Source organism: Odocoileus virginianus, chromosome X (assembly GCF_023699985.2).
Source record: "Odocoileus virginianus isolate 20LAN1187 ecotype Illinois chromosome X, Ovbor_1.2, whole genome shotgun sequence".
Taxonomy (NCBI): domain Eukaryota; kingdom Metazoa; phylum Chordata; class Mammalia; order Artiodactyla; family Cervidae; genus Odocoileus; species Odocoileus virginianus.
The window spans coordinates 37294132-37309699 of record NC_069708.1 but is presented as its reverse complement, the minus strand read 5'-3'; the positions used below and the strand labels follow the sequence as shown (position 1 = coordinate 37309699).

The 15568-nt window shown below is 36.3% G+C and overlaps 1 protein-coding gene across 1 annotated transcript in view; it reads right to left on the bottom strand.

Annotated features, from left to right (window-relative positions):
- Positions 1-12741, bottom strand: part of LOC110149659 (uncharacterized) — a 366055-nt gene extending 353314 nt beyond the window's left edge. Inside the window, exons 1-2 of the mRNA XM_070461789.1 lie at positions 12542-12741; positions 10157-10303 (exon numbers count right to left, since the gene is read on the bottom strand). The gene's annotated coding sequence lies outside the window, so the exon portion shown is untranslated. The remainder of the gene's footprint in view (positions 1-10156; positions 10304-12541) is intronic.
- Positions 12742-15568: the final 2827 nt, after the last annotated feature.

Here is a 15568-nt window from a genome sequence, read left to right as displayed (position 1 = left end):
AACCAAATCAAAGAGAAGGAGATAGGGAGTCTACCTGAAAAATAATTCAGAATAATGACAGTAAAGATGATCCAAAATCTTGAGTTAGATTTTGTAACTCACTCCATAAACAGAGTTACAGATAAGTAGACTAGAGACAAGCATTGAGAAGATGCAAGGAATGTTTAATAAGGATCTAGAATAAATAAAGAAGAGTCAATCAATAATAAATAATGCAATAACTGAGATTAAAGCACTCTGGAGGGAACCAACAGTAGAAAAACTGAGGCAGAAGATAGGATAAATGAGGTGGAAAGTAGATGGTGGAAATAAATGAACAAGAGAGGAAAAAAGAATTAAAAGAAATGAGGACAACCTCAGAGACCTCTGGGACAATGTTAAGTGCCCCAACATTTGAATCATAGGTGTCCCAAAAGAAGAAGACACAAATAAAGCGCATGAGAAAATATTTGAGGAGCTAACAGTCAAAAACTTTCCTAAAATGGGGAAGGAACTAGCTCTGCAAATCCAAGAAACCCAGAAAAAGCCAAACAGGACAAATCCAAGGTGAAACACCCCAAGAAACATATTAAACAAACTAACAAAGATCACACACAAAGAGCAAAACTTAAAAGCAGCAAGGAAAAAGCAACAAATAACACACAAGGGGATCCCCATAAGGATAATAGCTTATCTTTCAAAAGAAACTCTTTAGGCCAGAAAGGAATGGCAGGACATACTTAAAGTGATGAAAGAGAAAAACCTAAAACCAAGATTAATCTAACCAGCAACCCATCTCATTCAGATATGAAGGAGAAATCAAAAACTTTACAGAGAAGCAAAAGCTGAGAGAACTCAGCACCACCAAACTAGCTCTTCAACAAATGGATCTTCTCTAGACAGGAAACACAGAAAAGTTTTATAAAAACAAACCCAAAACAACAAAGTAAATGGTAACAGGATCATGCTTATCAATAATCACCTTAAATGTAAATGGGTTAAAAGCTCTGAACAAAAGACAAACACAGCCTGAATGGATACAAAAACAAGAACTTTATGTATGCTGTCTACAAGAGACCCACTTCAAAACAAGGGATACATACAGACTGAAAGTAAAGGGCTGGAAAAAGATATCTCATGCAAATGAGAACCAAAAGAAAGCAGGAGTAGCAATACTCATATCAGATAAAATAGACTTTGAAATGAAGACCATTGTAAAAGAAAAAGAAGGAAACTACATAATGACCAAAGGATCAATCAAAGAACATAAAACAATTATAAATATATATGAACTCGACACAGGAGCACCACAATATGTAAGACAAATGCTAAGAAGAATGAAAGGGGAAATTAACAGCAACTCATAATAGTGACGGGCTTTAATACCCCACTCACATCTATGGATATATCAAGCAACTAGAAAATTAGCAAGGAATACAAGCTTTAAATGATACAAAGGACCAGTTAGATCTAATTGATATCTATAGGGCATTTCACCCAAAAACAATATTTTCAACTTTTTCTCAAGTGCACACAGAACATTCTCCAGGACTAATCACATCCTGGTTCATAATTCTAGTCATGGTAAATTTTAAAAAATTGAAATAATTTCAAGCATATTTTCTGATCACAAAGTGGTAAGATTAGATGTCAACTACAGGGGAAAAAACTATTAAAAACACAAATATGTGGAGGCTAAACAACATGCTTCTGAATAACAAACAGATTACTGCAAAAATTAAAAACAAAATCAAAATATGAATAGAAACAAGTGAAAATAAAAACATGACAACCCAAAACCTATGGGAGTCAGTAAAAGCAGTGCTAAGAGGGATGTTCACAGCAATAAAAACCTACCTCAATCAACAGGAGAAACATCAAATAAACAACCTAACTTTACTCCTACAGCATCTAAAAGAAGAATAACCCCAATGTTAGTAAAAGGAAAGAAATAATAAAAATTGAAGCAGAAATAAATGAAAGAGAAACAAAGAAGACTATAGCAAAAATCAACAAAACTAAAAGCTGCTTCCTTGAGAAGATAAATAAAATAGACCATTAGCCAGACTCATCAAGAAAAAAAGGGAGAAAAATCAAATCAACAAAATTAGAAACGAAAATGGAGAAACCACAACGGACAACACAGAAGTACAAAGGATCCTAAGAGACTTTTATCAGCAAATATATGCCAATAAAATGGAAAACTTGGAGGAAATGGACAAATTCTTAGAAAAGTATAATCTACCAAAACTGGACCAGGAAAAAATATAAATTTTTACAGACCCATCACAAGCATAGAAATTGAAACTGTAATCAAAAATCTTCCAGGAAACATAAGTTTCCTTATGTTTCTGGTCCAGGACCAGATGGCATCAAGGTGAATTCAACCAAAAATTTAGAGAAGAGCTAACACCTATCCTACTCAAACACTTCTAGAAAGTTGCAGAGGAAGGTAAACTGCCAAACTCATTCTATGAGGCCACCATCACCCTAATACCAAAACCTGACAAAGATGCCACAAAAAAAGAAAACTATAGGCCAATACCACTAATGAACATAGATGCAAAAATCCTCAACAAAATTCTAGCAAGCAGAATCCAACAACATATTAAAAACATCATACATCATGACCAAGTGGGCTTTATCCAAGAGATGCAAGGATTCTTCAATATTCACAAATCAATCAATATGGTACACAATATTTACAAGTTGAAAAATAAAAACCAAATGATTATCTCAATAGATGCAGAGAAAGCCTTTGACAAAATACAACAGTGATTTACAATCAAAACTCTGCAGAAAGAAGGAATAGAAGGAACATACCTCAACATAATAAAAGCCATATATGACAAACTCACAGCAAACATTATCCTCAATGGCAAAAAACTGAAAGCATTTCCTCTAAATATCAGGAACAAGACAAGGGTGCCCACGCTCACCACTACTATTCAACACAGTTTTGGAAGTCCAAACCACAGCCATCAGAGAAGAAAAAGAAATAAAAGAATCCCAACTGGAATGGAAATAGCAAAACTCTGTTTGTGGATGACATGAGCCTCTACATAGACAACCCAAAAGACACCAGAAAATTACTGCTAGCTATAATCCTGCTAGTAAAGTTGTGGGATATAAAATTAATACAGATAAATCCCTTGCATACACTAACAATGAGAAAACAGAAAGAGAAATTAAGAAAACAATCTCATTCACCACTGTAACAAAAAAAATAAAATACTTGGGAATAAGTTTACCTAGAGAAATGAAAGACCTACATGTAGAAAACAAAACAAAAAAAAAAACTGCTGAAAGAACTCAAAGACGACACAAATAGATGAAGAAATATATCATGTTCATGGATTGGACGAATCAGTATAGTGAAAATGAGTATATTACCCAAAGTAATCTACAGATTTAATGCAATCCTTATCAAGTTACCAACAGTATTTTTCTCAGAACTAGAACTAATAATTTAACTAATAATTTCACAGTTTGTATGGAAAAGCAAAAAACCTCGAATAGCCAAAGCAATCTTGAGAACGAAGAATGGAACTGGAGGAATCAACCTGCCTGACTTCAGACTACAAAGCTACAGTCACCAAGATGATATGGCACTGGCAGAATGACAAAAATATAGATCAATGGAATAAAAGAGAAAACTCAGAGATAAACCCACGCACCTATGGAAATCTTATCTTTGATAAAGGAGGCAAAAATATACAATGGAGAAAAAACACTCTCTTTAACAAATGGTGCAGGGAAAACTGGTCAACCACCTGTTAAAGAATGAAACTAGAACACTTTGTAACACCATACACAAAAATATACTCAAAATGTATTAAAGATCTAAATGTAAGACCAGAAACTATAAAGCGATTAGAGGAAAACATAGGCAGAACACTCTCTGACATAAGTCACAGCAAGATCCTCCCATGACCCACCTCCCAGAGTAATGTAAATAAACGCAAAAATAAACAAATGGGACCAAACTAAATTTAAAAGTTTTTGTACAATGAAAGAAACTATAAGCAAGGTGAAAGGGCAGCCTTCAGAATGGGAGAAAATGATAGCAAATGAAACGACTGACAAATAATTAATCTCAAAAATATACAGGCCAGCTCATGCAGCTCAATTTCAGAAAATTAAATGACCCAATAAAAATAATTGACCACAGAACTAAATAGACATTTCTCCAAAGACATACAGATGGCTAACAAACACGTGAAAAGATGTTCAGCATTACTTATTACAAGAGAAATGCAAATCAAAACCACAATGAGGTGCCAAGTCACACTGGTCAGAATGGTTGCCATCAGAAAGTCTACAGACAATAAATGCTGGAGAGGGTGTGGTAAAAAGGGAACCCTCTTACACTGTTGGTGGGAATGCAAACTAGTATAGCCACTATGGAGAACAATATGGAGATACTTTTAAAAACTGGAAATAGAACTCCCATACAACATAGCAATCCCACTGCTGGATATGCACACCAAGGAAACCGGAATTAAAAGAGACACATGTACCCCACTGTTCCATTGCAACACTGTTTACAATAGCTAGGACATGGAAGCTGGAGTAGGAAATGGCAACCCACTCCAGTACTCTTGCCTGGAAAATCCCATGGACGGAAGAGCCCAGTAGGCTACAGTCCATGTGGTCGTGAAGAGTCAGACAAGACTGAATGACTTCTTTCACCTTTCACTCTCATGCATTGGAAAAGGAAATGGCAACCCACTCCAGTATTCTTGGCTGGAAAATCCCAGAGACAGAGGAGCCTGGTGGGCTGCTGTCTATGGTGTCGCACAGGGTCGGACATAACTGAAGCAACTTAGCAGCATCAGGACATGGAAGCAACCTAGACATCTATTGGCAGACGAATGGATAAGGAAGTGGTGGTACATATGCACAATGGAATATTACTCAGCTATTAAAAAGAATGCATGTCTAATGAGGCAGATGAAACTGGAGCCTATTATACAGAATTAAGTCAGAAAGAGAAACACCAATACAGTATATTAACACATATATATGGAATTTAGAAAGATGGTAACCATGACCCTATATGCAAGACAGCAAAAGAGATACAGATGTAAAGAACAGACTTTTGGACTCTGTGGGAGAAGGAAGGTGGCATTATTTGAGAGAATAGCATTGAAACATGTATATTACCATATGTAAAATAGATGACCAGTGCAAGTTTGATGCATGAAGCAGGGCACTCAAAGCTGGTGCTCTGGGACAACACAGAGGGATGGGATGGGAAGGGAAGAGGGTTCAGGATGGGGGAACACATGTACACTCATGGCTGATTCATGTAGATATATGGCAAAACTACTACAATATTGTAAAGTAAACAGCCTCCAATCAAAATAAATAAATTTATTTAAAAACAATAAAAGACAATTGGCTCACACACACACAAAAGAAACAGGTCCACACTTGACTGGCTTTTGTTTCTCACAGTGAAGTCCTCTGTACCCCCAGTTGCTTTATTCTTCCTAGATATACAGTTCATAGAATCACACGCATGCTTTAGTATAAATTAACATAATTAAAAATAGAAGAACATTCCAGGGCTTTTCTATACAGATGCAAAAATTCTTCAACAAAATATTAGCAAACTGAATCCAACAACATATAAATGGATCATATATCATAATCAACTTGGAGTTACTCCAAGGTCACAAAAATGGTTCAACACTCACAAATCAATAATGTGATACATCACAATGACAAAAGGAAGGATGAAAATCAAATCACATGATCATCTCAATAGACACAGAAATAGAAGTTGATAAAATTCAAAATCCATTCATCAAAAAAACTCTCATCAAAGTGAGTACAGAGGGATCCTATCTCAACACAATAAATACTATTTATGACAAACCCACAGCCAATATAATACTCAAAGCCTTCCTGATAAATTCAGTAACAAGACAAGCATGCCCATTCTCGCCACTTCTATCTAACATAGTAGTGCAAGTCCTAGCCACAAAAGTCAGACAAGAAAAATAATAAACATTATACAAATCAGAAGGGAAGTGAAAAAATTCACAGTCTGAAGATGATATGATACGTTATAAAAAGTATTCTAAAGTCTTCACCCAAAAACTCTCTGAATAAATGATTTTAGCAAGTTTTCAAGACACAAGATTCATATACAGAAACAGTTCACTATTCTATGCTCTAATAATGAAATATTAGGAAGAAAAGTCATGAAAACAATTCCACTTGAAGTTGCATCAGAAAGAATAAAATACCAAGGAATGAACTGAACCAAGAAAGTGAAAGATCTATACTCTGAAAACTATAAAATATTGATGAAAAAATTGAAGATAATACAAAGAAATGCAAATACATCCCATACTGTTGGCCTGGGAGAATTAATCTTTTTTAAAATGTCCAAGCTCCTAGAGGAGAACATAGGCAAAACACTCTCTGACATAAATCACAGCAGGATCCTCTATGACACACCTCTTAGAATATTGGAAAGAAAAGCAAAAATAAACAAATGGGACCTAATGAAACTTAAAAGCTTTTGCACAACAAAGGAAACTATAAGCAAGATGAAAAGACAGCCCTCAGATTGGGAAAAAATAATAGCAAATGAAACAACAGACAAAGGATTAATCTCAAAAATATACAAGCAACTCCTGCAGCTCAATTCCAGAAAAATAAATGACCCAATCAAAACATGGGTCAAAGAACTAAACAGACATTTCTCCAAAGAAGACATACAGATGGCTAACAAACACATGAAAAGATGCTCAACATCACTCATTATCAGAGAAATGCAAATCAAAACCACAATGAGGTACCATTACACACCACTCAGGATGGCTGCTATCCAAAAGTCTACAAGCAATGAATGCTGGAGAGGGTGTGGAGAAAAGGGAATCCTCTTAAACTGTTGGTGGGAATGCAAACTAGTACAGCCGCTATGGAGAACAGTGTGGAGATTGCTTAAAAAAACTGGAAATAGAACTGCCATATGACCCAGCAATCCCACTTCTGGACATAAACACTGAGGAAACCAGATCTGAAAGAGACACGTGCACCCAATGTTCATCAAAGCACTATTTATAATAGCCAGGACATGGAAGCAACCTAGATGCCCATCAGCAGACGAATGGATAAGGAAGCTGTGGTACATATACACCATGGAATATTACTCAGTCATTAAAAAGAATTCATTTGAACCAGTTCTAATGAGATGGATGAAACTGGAGCCCATTATACAGAGTGAAGTAAGCCAGAAAGATAAAGACCAATACAGTACACTAACACATATATATGGAATTTAGAAAGATGGTAATGGTAACCCTATATGCAAAACAGAAAAAGAGACACAGATGTACAGAACAGAATTTTGGACTCTGTGGGAGAAGGTGAGGCTGGGATGTTTCGAGAGAACAGCATTGAAACATGTACATTATCTAGGGTGAAACAGATCACCAGCCCAGGCTGGATGCATGAGACAAGTGCTCGGGGCTTGTGCACTGGGAAGGCCCAGAGGAATCGGGTGGAGAGGGAGGTGGGAGGGGGGATCAGGATGGGGAATACCTGTAAATCCACGGCTGATTCATGTCAATGTGTGACAAAAACCACTACAACATTGTAAGGTAATTAGCCTCCAACTAATAAAAATAAATGAAAAAAAAGAGAGTAGGATATGCACCAAAAATTTAAAAAAAAAAAGAAAATGTCCATACTACCAAAGCAATCTAGAGATTTAATACAATCTCTATTAAAATACCCATGACATTTTTCACAGAAGTAGATCAAATATCCTAAAATTAATATGGAACCACACAAAATACCAAACTGACAAAGCAATCTTGAGAAAAAAGAACAAAGCTGGAGAAGAAACCTCTCAGACTTCAGACTATAATACAAAGCTACAGTATCAAAGCAGTGTGGTATTGGCACAAAAACAGACATAGATCAATGGTACAGAATAGAGATACCACAAATAAACTCATGCACCCACGATCAACTAGTCTATGACAAAGGAGTCAAGAATATACAATGGAGGTAAGACAGGCTTTTCAACAAGTGGTGCTGGGAAAATTGGACAGCCACATATAAAACAATGAGATTAAAAGATTCCATCATTCCATATATAAAAATAAACTCAAAATCGTTTAAAGACCTAAATGTAAGAGCAGATATCATAAAACTCTTAGAAGAAACATAGGCAGAACATAAATCAGAGCAATATTTTCTTGGATCAGTCTTCTAAGGCAAAAGAAATAAAAGCAAAAATAAGTAAATGGCAGCTTGCTCCTTAAAAGCTTTTGCACAGCAAAGGAAACCACTGATAAAACGAAAACTCTACCAACAGAATTGCAGAAAATGCTTGCAAATGATAAGACTACTAAGGGGTTAATATCCAAAATATACAAACAGTTCACAGAGCTTAACATAAAAAAGCCAACAAAAAATGGGCAGAAGACTTGAATAGACATTTTTGCAAGGAAGCAGATGGTCAGGAGGTAGGTACATAAAAAAATGTTCAAAATTGCTAATTGTTAGAGAAATGCAAATAAAAGTAATAATGAGATATCACCTTACATCTGTCAGAATGGCTATAATCAAAGTGTACACAATTACAAATGTTGGAGAGGATATGGAGAAAAGGGAACCTTTATACATTGTTGGTGAGAATTTAAATTGGTGCAGCCACTGTGGAAAACAGTATGAAGGGGTCTCAAAAAACTTAAAGTAGAACTACCATATCACCCAGCAATTCCATATTGAATGCATATCCAAAGATACTAATTAAAAAAGATACATGCACCCCAATATTCATAGCAGAACTATTTACAATAGTGAAGATATGGAACCCACCTACCATATTACTCAGTCATGAAAAAGAATAAAATTCTGTCATTTGAAGCAAAGTGGATGGACCTACAGAATGGTATGCCAAGTTAAATAAGTTGAAGACAAATACTGTATGATGTCACTTATATATGGAATCTAAAATATAATACCAGTTAATGTATATGCAAAACAGAAACATGGTAACATTAAGAATTACAAAAGAATTAAAATATGAACCAAAAATTTTGAAATTAACTTTTCACTTAATATGCCTCTGCATAAAAATAATTTTATTGAAGTTCCCACATAAATTTTTGTGCTATATAACTGTAATATTTCAACTTAATGTGAAGATAAACTTATACACTATAACTATTTTATGGATAGGAATTAAAACTTTATTAAGTTTAAAAAGTAAAGTATAAACAAGATATAATTCTGTAATGATAAAATATGATTTTCATCTAAATATTACCTTAAACATTTTACTTAACAAAACAGAATATGCCAAACCGTCTTTAGTAATCCCTATGTAAAGAAAATAATGAAAAAAATAAAGAAAATAATGCAATAAAGCAAAGTTTCACAATCACTAATCATCTTTAGAAGAGTTTCTGTAATTAACAAATGCTAAGAGCAGCCAATCTTCTCTAAAGTGCTTCTCAGTGCATTGCTAATAAAGACATCTGATAAAAGACAACTTTGGATCTATCCTCACTCTTTAATCAGTAAACATTATTTTTTCAATATCTATTAACGTGAACAGCAAGTAATAGAGACAGGCATAACCCTTGCTCTCAAATGTCAAATTTGTTTTAAAAGTAACAAACTATAATTAATAATAAAATTAATTTAATTCATGACATTTAACTTCTCCTTTCATTGCATCTACTACTCTATAATCCATTCTCTTCAGTCATTATTAGCTCCTTCCAATAGAAGAATGTAAATCACATCTGTTAGGCAGTGTGCTTTATTTACTAGTGTGGTTGCCTCATGTCATTATTTTAGAATGTTTGATTGCTTCCAATAATTATATATTAATTAATTTTATTAAGTCCAATTCACAATTAATATATTAATTAAAATTTTATTAATATATTAATTTCAACAGTCATACAAGGAAAACCCTAAACAAGAAATGGAAATTTTTCTGAGAATGTGTTTATTAAAACATAATGTTATGAACCTTTAAACACAGATTCAGGTTCAAATCTTTAATATTGAAGGATCTTCTGTAAAATATTACAAAACAATTTGTTTTTATATATTAATACTTTGTGAAATCTGGGCAGCTGAGACTGTTAAAGATCAAATGTCATCTACAGAGCTAAGATGTTTCAAAACATCTTACCTTCTATTCACAGATGAACTTCAATAGGAGAAGATGTCACAGCAGGATATCGTCGGAAAAAATGACATGGTTGTGCCACGTCTCAGAATGAATAAATAGAGAAAGTCTTCTGATGGTTAATGTTTAAGGCTTAGATATTCTGAGTAGCTAAGGATGAAATAACAGAATTTAATCAGGTTAAGGCCTTATCTATTTATACAGACTGCGTTATATTAGCATATGCTGTCAGGTATGGGAGTTTGGGGTAAAATTTGTTGTTGGGGTAATATAGTCCACCATTAAACAATTATGCTACTATTTACTGAGTGCCTCTTTAGTAAAACACAAAAACTCAAATATAAATCTGAATGAAATACCAATACATGCTACAATGTGAAAAAATCCTGAAAACATGCTAAGTGAAAGAAGCCAGAGAGATAAGGTTGCATATTGTATGATTCCATTTAGTTGAAATATCCAGAATAGATAAATCCACAAACACAGAAAGATTAGTGGTTGCCAGGGGTTGTAGGGAGGCAGGGAATAGTGACTGTTTTAATAGGTACAGGGTTCCGTTTTGGGATAATGAAAAGGTTTTGGAATTAGAAAGTGATGATTACACAACACGGTGAATACACTAAATATCTCTGAATTGTATACTTTAAAATAGTTAATTTTATGTCATATGAGTTTTACCTTAATAAAATAAAAAGAAAAAAAACCACAAATATAATCTGACACAACGTCTGTCCTAGAGGAATTGTGAATCTATTAAAATCAAAAGTACATCAAGAGCATTGGTAACTAGCTAAGACATGTACTATACAGAACAAGAGCTAAAGAGTTAACACTTAAAGAAACAGCTTCATGGAGGAGGTGGCATCTGAGTTAAAGCAAAGACTAGAAAGAAAAGAACCTTAAGAATAGTATTATTTGCCCTATCTACATCAGGAGTGCCTTGTGAGATCCATGGAAAGAAAAATGAGGAGAACACTTTCTAAAATGTAAGACATTCATTACAGAAATATGAATCATTATTAGTACCGGTAATTTTGAAGCTTAAAGTTGTTGCAGCTTCCAGTGTTCCTACCTGTATTACTCAGCTCTTGAAACCCACAATAGGGAAGATACAAAGGATATATTAATGGCAATTTATAAAGTAATACTGTGATAATGCAGATGCTCTTAGAATCAATTTTTCCCTTCCATTTACTGTCTTTAAATTTTATAACTGTGTATGTAGAAATGCTTTAACTTGAGTCATTGATGTTAACATTAAACAAATGGTCTGAAAACATAGCCAAAGCACTCTGGAAAAACACTTCAACATAGGTCTCACTTTCCCAGCCTAAATAAGTATGAGCAAATTAAATGAGTGGTACTGCCATTTTTTTTTTTTGCCCTCCATTGAGCCAATTAACTCAAGTCCTGCCTTATATAGCCACTTCTTGAACTACTAGAGAATACTGTGTTTACCTTAATTTTGTTTGTCAAGAAACCTGGGTTTGAATATCTTTTAAACTGCAGATATGACAAGGGAATGGCATGCTTTCTAGAGCAGCCATGTCCAAAACAACTTTCTGCAATGTTGGAATATTCTACATCTGAACTATTCAATACATATGGCCACATATGTCTGTTAAGCATGTCAAATATGACTAGTGGGACTTGAGAACACAAATTTAAATTTTGATTAATTTTAACTGATTGAAATTTTAATAGCCACATGTGGCTAGTGGTACTGGATTGGACAACAGAGTTCTAGAAACTACAGTCAAGTATTAGGGTTATGGTCTCTGCCATACGTCAAAAACAAATCAGTCATAATTATATATACATAGGCTTAATAGTAGTTCAGCAGTAAAGAATCTGCCTGCAATGCAGGAGATACAGGAGATGCCAGTTCAACCCCTGGGTAACAAAGATCCCTGGAGAAGGGCATGGAAATCCATTCCAGGACTCTTGCCTGGAGAATCCCATGGACAGAGGAGCCTGGCAGGCTACAATCCCTAGGGTCGCAAAGAGTTGGAGATGACTGAAGCGATTGAGCACGCGCGCACACACACACACACACACACACACATACATACATATATACACACATACATATATATATATCCCTTCCATCCTGACCTCCCTCCCCCACCCCACCCCCTCAATCCATCTCTCTAGGTCATCACAGAGCGCCAGTCAGGGCTCCCTGTTATATAGCAGCTTTGCACTAGTTATCTATTTTACACGTTAGTTTTTACATGTCAATGCTACTTTCTGCCACGACAATATTGTAAAGCAATTATCCTCCAAATAAAAGGAAAATATTAGGGTTATATATCTGGTAGACATTCTCAGACTAAAAATGAGGGTTGTTAGGGGAATAGGAAGATCTGAAAAAATCCTAATGCTTACTGTCAGATTATCTGTAGCTTTAAAATGGATGAAGAAACTGGCAATGAGGCTACCAGCACCGGCCAGCTGCTGGTCCTTCTCTGATTTCCCCCTCACCTGAGGTGTGAGGTTAAGTGAGGCTGCACAGAGGTAGAGGGGTGGATAAAAGAAAGGACCTTTGGTAGGCTCCGGTGGCGAACTAACCTCCAATAGGTTTCAGTTACTCTGAAAAAAAATAAAATAAATATAGTTAGTATAACAGAAACCCTTAGTGAAGTTCTGGCATCCAGCTGAGAGTCTGTTAAAATAAAGAGGGAAAAATTTCATATCATTTGAGCACAATCAACAAATGCTTCTTACTATGTGCCAGGCACAGCAAATTTCACTAATTAAAAGATGTGGTTGTGCTTACTATGATTGTGTAATATTACTTAAAATCCTTCAAGGAAAGCAAGTTTTGGTGTGCAATGACTTTCTTATTCTTTTTTGCTATTTAACATTACTCCTTGAAATCTACCTAAATGGCTTTTCTTTTTGTTCTCTTTGTTTTGTTTGTTTTGGTCTTTCCAGTTTCTACTGCTTTCTTCATTTAACTCCAGATACGTGTTACCTGTTTTTACTCTTGCATATTCACGTGGCTGTTTATGCAAAATATTTACCAAGATTTTTCATCTCAGTTTAAAAAAAAAGTAAAAAAAAAAAAGGAAACAGAACTGTCAAAAAAATTTAAAAATTAGTGATCAAATTTCCCTTCTCAAGATCTCAAAGTGCATTCTTATGAATATTGACTAGCTTTGAATATTAGTTTATTTTCAATTACATTCCTTTATGTAGAAAGGTTTGGGTCTACAGTCTATCTAGGAAGATAAACTAGAAGTTCACCTTGAATGGCCCTAATTGCTAGCGTTTCAATTAAGCTTAATGTATTTTAAATGCACAACTATAGAAGTTCTATTATCCATATCCAAGACAATGAGGTGTTAAAATTTCAAACAAAGTATTCTAAATTATATCATCAGCTGATCCGGGCAGAGTGGATTTCTTTTTCCATAATAAAACAATATAAATAATGCTGAGAGGGATTATTATGTTATTATCATACAGGAAGAATAATTGACTCAGGGAACTAAAAAAAAAAAAAAGTTGCTATCTAATCATAAGGTTGGAATTCGACGGTTAGAAGAGCCGTCAGAGTTCGACGAGGCAGCAGCGCGCGTTTGCCAACAGCTAAAATTCTGTGGTAAATTTTCCTCATGTCGAGCTGATGTTAGCCTGCTCTAAATTCGCGCCCCCACGCCCCCATTTTCCTCCTTGTTCTGCCTCAGGCTGTCTCTGTGAAGGAAATCTCTGGAGACTTTCACCTCAAAGAGACTCCTCCAATCTATGGCTCTGTCCCACCAAGTTGTCAGTTAGCCAAACTAACTGTCCCCTCACTCCCTTTTTCCGTCCTCGGTTTTTCGTAGGACACTTCCCCTGCCTGTCCTCACCCAAAAGTTTCCCACTAGTCGGTCAGGTCCTCCATCTGCTATGCGAAGCTTCGAGCAAAGCTGCGAGACTGAGGCAGCCTGACCACCTGAGGCCAAGAGACCAAGGGCCTCCCGGTTACCCTGACTCTCCCCGTTCCTCTGCCCTGGCAGTCCGGTGGGCCTCCTCCCCTCCACAACTACCCGCGTTTTGTTAGACCATTTCGCCTTACGGGGCTTTCAAATGGATGCTCCTCAGAATGGTAAACGCCTCCCGCTATGCCGCACCCGAGGGTTACAGCAAGCCGACTTCCTACTTGCCTCTTCCCCTACCCTCTCCGGCCAGACGCCGCTGGGGCAGGATTCCCTCAGCTACCAACAGGGCGGTTGGGTATGGGAAGGACAGGTCCCGGTTAAGCTGCGCCCAGCACGCGGGTCACGGCTGCCCTCAGCGCCCGGCGCGTGCCAAGGAACCGCCGGCTGCGGGTGACGTAACTCTGCCCCGACCTGGCGCGCGGGGGTGGGGTTAGCGGTGGGGGCGGGGGAAGTGAGAGGAGAGGAGGCGGGGGGAGTGTTGGGGGTGGGGGCAGCGGCCGTTGGCGTGGGAGCTGGTTTTCGCCCTTTACCCTCACTTAATAGCTGTTGAAAAAGTTTGTTTTCCCTAAAATAGTGTACAAATATCTGTGGGTGTACTTTAAGGGCTCTAAAGAGAAGATTAAACACAGAAACACACTGGCGCGCGCGCACACACACACAAAATCAAGGTGAGCAAGAATTCAAAGCAACAAGAAAACTAACCTGGAAGCAACAGGTGGTCAGATTTCTCAATGAAAGAAATGGTCGAAGGAATGCTGAACCAATGTGAAACGCCCCTCTCTAGCGTTTATGGGAAATCCAGTTTTTTGGGTTTTTTTTCTCCTTTCTTAATCTAAACTTGTAGACCTAGAAACTGAGGCCTCGAGTTGAGGGCGTGGGGGCGGGGATGGGGGAAGGCTACAACTAGGATCTCTAGTAGCCTTACACTCTCAGGATTAGTTCAAGTAGCTTCCATTTTGAAGTGCTATGGATTTAGATAATATGCTGGTTTAAACTGGACCCGTGCTAGTACTCAATGTTCAAAATTAAACTTAGAGTATTTTGTTTCTTTTGAACACAAATTGTCACAGGAACACTGAATCCCTTGACCTTGTAAATTTATGAACGCTGTTTTAAGCAAAGCTGAAATTTTCTCATGCTATTAATCCTCAATATGATATCTGAGTATTTCTTTTCCTTCACCAAGTGTTCCTGAAGCTGTGCGGCCTTACATGGTACCATAATAGGCGAACATACTTATATTTAAACTCCTTTATCAAAGCAAACGTCCAAAAGCTGTAATGAGCTAACTCAAAATTTCTATTAATAGCCCTATTCACTGGAAAACATTTCTTAGGTATTCCATATCACCAAAGGAAGTCATCTGGTCCACAAAATAGAATATTTAAATACTAAATGTAGCTAGCATGAACATGAAAAAAATAATTTTATGTAATTCCCTCATTTACTGTTGAGAAAATGGAGACCCAGATAGAAAAGAGTTGTTTCA